The sequence below is a fragment of the Charadrius vociferus genome, unplaced genomic scaffold (assembly GCF_000708025.1).
Source record: "Charadrius vociferus isolate BGI_N301 unplaced genomic scaffold, ASM70802v2 scaffold549, whole genome shotgun sequence".
Lineage (NCBI taxonomy): Eukaryota > Metazoa > Chordata > Aves > Charadriiformes > Charadriidae > Charadrius > Charadrius vociferus.
Genome location: NW_009650103.1, coordinates 3,719,868 through 3,724,012, shown reverse-complemented (window position 1 = coordinate 3,724,012; position 4,145 = coordinate 3,719,868).

The following is a 4,145-nucleotide window of genomic DNA, read 5'->3' as shown; positions in this document are numbered from 1 at the left end:
CGTGCGCGGGGGGCGGAGCGGTGGGGTACCCCCATGGCTCCCCCAGTCCTGTGCTCCGGCGGTGGCCATGCCTGGGAAGAGTGTGTCCCCTCGATGCCGGAGTATTTGCATGGCCCATGGAGCATCCCCCAGCCTGATCCATTCTTGCGCCTCCCTGGAGAGGCTCCTTGGGGGGGATATGGCTCAGCGGGTGGACCCTCACCCGTGGCTTGTTGGGGTCTTGGGCAGAGAACATGGAAGCCAAACCCCCCTGGTTTTCGCCTGTAAGCTTTGACAGGCAACTGCTGCTGAGTCTTGTGTGGGGAAGGTCCCTGACAGCCACAGGTACTTCAGTGCGGCACAACGGCACAGCAGATGCTGGTGGCTGGAGACCCCACACTGGGCATCGGTCTGGTCCGGTATCCCCCGAGAGGGGCTCAGAGAGGCTTTGGGGGCATGGGGCCAAGCGGGGCAGCAGTGGGGCAGCCCAGGGAGCGAAGCTGTCCCCGATAGCCAAGCAGGGCTGGCGGCCCCTTCCTCAGCTCCCCTGGGCACGGCGGCAGAGGACCCAGCATTTCCTCCAGCATGGGGAGCTGACAGACACTGTTTAGGGGGCTACAAATCAGAGCTGAAAAGCCGGGGCTGGACAGGCTGTCTGGGAACTGGTAACCTGAGCCCCAGGAAAGGAGGACTCAGGAAAGCGCTTTCAGCAATCATATTCATCATCTTCAGCTCAGACTCATTAGGCTCGCAGAGCCCAGCCCCGCCACCGCCAACGCCTCCCGCACGCAGATAGAGCCGCCGGCTCAGACAAATAAATGCTTCCAGCTTCCCGGTGGATGCGGCAGGTCAGGGAGCATCTGATGCCAATTACCCGTGGTGTAGGGTTCCCCAGCCGTGCTCGCCGGCACCGTGCGGTGAAGCAGCTCCTGTGTCCATCCCTCCTGCACCTCAGCCATGGGAGTGCTCAGCCACCTACACATCCCCTCCAATTTGGGGTGTCCCCATGGCTCACCCTCTGCTCCCTGTGCCAGGAGCCATGGGGGCAGCCAAGGGAGGAGAGTTTTAGTCTCCCGTTGCAGGAGGAAGAGCAGCCCTGTGCCACCTGTGTTTCGAGCTCCTCCATCCCGGTGTCAGGGACCAGTGCTGCGATCGCCCACCTAAGCATTTCAGGGGATGCTTGGAGGCCACATCTCTGTGTGGCTATCCCCACCACAGCTGGCTGTGCGCAGCACTGGGCACCAGTGTGCCACTGTTGGGGTTTGACTCCCGCAGGTTGTTTCCTCCCAGGTTGTCCCCATCACTTGTGCTGACGGCATGGTGCGGCAGCATCCCCTCCTCCCTGCTCCCCCAGTACGGGGCTGTGGTTGAGGAGCTGCCCCGGCTGGTGCTGCAGGTTTGTAGATGTCCGTGTGGGAAGTGCGTTGGGGCTGCACATCACCATGTGACACCACGCAGGTGCCCTGCGCCCCACTGTGCCCACCGTTTGTGGATCCCGGTGACCTGACTGCCCAGGGACACCCCTGGGGCAGCACATCCCCATCTCAGTGCCCGAGCAGAGAGAAGTTGTGGGAGTCTCCGTTGGGTTCAGGTCCAAAATCACAATGGACTGTGAAAACCCATGGATGGGCTGAGATGAGACCCCAGGGTCTGGGCACCTGTCCCGAGCGGTGACGGCAGGCGGCACAGCCACGCAGCCTTGCCAAGCACTGCGGTGAAATGGGCACAGGCGGCTCTGCTCACCCGGCAGCTCTTTGGGGCAGCTGCACGTTTCCACTTCTCCAGGCTCAGGCTGGCCTGGATGTCCTTAATTGCCCAAAGGTCGTCGTCCGTGAGCCCAGGGCCACGTGTCGGAGGGACCCTGGGCAGGAACCTGACACGGACACGAGTCATTCAGCATCAATGCTGGGGGCCAGGAAATTGCAATGGACACGAACCTAAATACGCCGCGCGTCTCCCCAGGTAATCAGGGGCCGGGCCAGATTCCGGCTGACAGCTTAAATGCCTTAATTCCTCGGCCGCTGCGGTTCGAGGGGGTCCCGTGTGCTGTGGGCTTCTCCCAAACGGTCGCCGAGCTGGAGGTTTGTCTGTAATTGGAGGCATGTTGCATTCCCCTGAAAGTAGCCAGGTCCCGCTGGAGGGGGGCTGCGGGAAGGCAGCAATTTCCCTTATGGAATTATTTACCTGATTAGAGAGTTTATTTTATCAAAATTGCTTCAGAATGGGGCTGCTCGGTGTGTCCAGCACAGGGAGCTCCCTGGTGGGACCGGCGGCCTGGAGACAGGTAATTTGTGCGGTTAATGGTACTAATCCACTAGGCAATTACACCAATAGATTTCACGGCTGCAAAGTGCTCTGTTCCCATTAATTAAAAATCTGTTAAGAAGATTAGCACATAAAGGTATCAAAAGAAACCCAAGAGTTTCTTTCCCCACTGGCTCCCAAAGGCGAGTGTGGGAGTGCTGGATTGCTCGCAGTAGCACAAAAATTATTCTTTTAAAGGTAAGGGCTTTGCATCCAAAGTAACTGCTGACAGTTTTCCCCGACTTCCCTACCAAGAGGTCCTTTATGTTTAATTATAGTTTGTTTAAATTAGCCCTGATTGTTCGCATGGAGTGTTAGCTTAAATATATTTGACCGTGCGGTTCCCCCGTGCCCCGGCTGTGCGGTGCGGGGAGGGCAGCGGGTGCCCCCGTCGCGGGGCTGATGCTCGGGGCCGCCCGAGAGGAGTCGGGGCTCTGGGGGGTCCGAACTTGGCATCCCCTGGTCGAGCTGGTCACGCCAGAGCCGGAGCCGGGGCCACTGCTGGCCTTTGTCCACCGCCAGACTCTGAGCAAAACAAAAGCAAATTCCCCGGCAGCTGAAGGTGCCATTTTTACGGCTGGGCTGAACAAGGAAGTATTTTTTGATCTCTTAAAAATCCCGAATATTATCTGACAGTTTATCTTGTTTCTCCGCATCCGTGTCTTTGCGGCAACGCCAGCTCATTTACATGTGTATTGCGCCTGCCTCCACGGGTGCTGAGGTCAATTGAAACTCAAGAAAAGAGGAGAAATTTATGCAAAACTGTTGATTGCATTTGTATGTAATGAAATCATCCAATATTCATCTGACTATAGACTCTAATCTGAAAGGAGAAGTGAAGGACATAAGAGTCACTGGAAAGCAATAATGAGCTTCTGTAGTGATTAAAAAAGCACTTGAGCTTTCTGAAAATCCAGCCAGAAATCGTGTCTAATCAACACGGAATATAGGAGGCAGAGATTACATTGATACATTTTGCAAAGCTCACTGTTGAAAATGTATGCGAGCTGTAAACTCTGACATGCCATCCATGGTCTGTTTTATACAAATCCGGGCGGCACACAATCAGCGCCCGGGCTCGTCCCTGGCACAAAGCAATCTTGGTGTCTCTGCTCGATGACTCACAAGGAGCGCAATCACATCTATTTTGAAGAGCAATGTTGGTTTTTAACTATGTCGAGAGCTTCCAGCTTCCTTGGAGTTTTTCCTTCCTTTCGCCTCCGCTTTGCTCTTCCCGGCGGCCGTGGGGCTCAGCCCGGGCGGTGGTGGGGGGCCGGTGCCCGCCGTCGTCCCTGCCTCGACCCCCGTGGGGTGGCTGTGCTTGGGGTTTTTTTTCTGGAGTGTCCCGGCGGAGCTGAGCGTGGCCGTCCCGGCGGCACCGGGAAGGGTGCAGGTCTCTGCCGGGGTGCGATGAGAAGGGATGTGCGCAGGGGTACCAGGTGCGCCAGGAGCGCCACCCCCTCGGGGACCACCGACCCAGCGGGCCATGGCAGCGCTTGCCGGGTGGGAACCCGATGGTGCCCCGAACCCACGGGAGAGGGCTCCCGGCGAGCACAGCACGGCGCGGAGAGCCCAGGGCACAGCTCGAGGCGGTCCAGCCTTGGCCCTCCCTCCCTCCTCCTGCCCTGCATCACCAAGTGGCATTTGCTGCTGAGGTCAAACCATTTGGTGGCCAAAGTGGCATCACTGACATCAGTTTCACGTTACGCCCAGCACAACCATTTTCTGGCCCGCAGTCCCTTTCCCTCCTGGGTTGTTCAGCGCAGCTGGAGCTCCTTCCCCACCCGCCAACAGCATCAGCTGCAGCTTCTTATCAGCTCTGGGTGCAATCCAGGCTGGAGCCAAGCGAGAGGTTCCTGCTG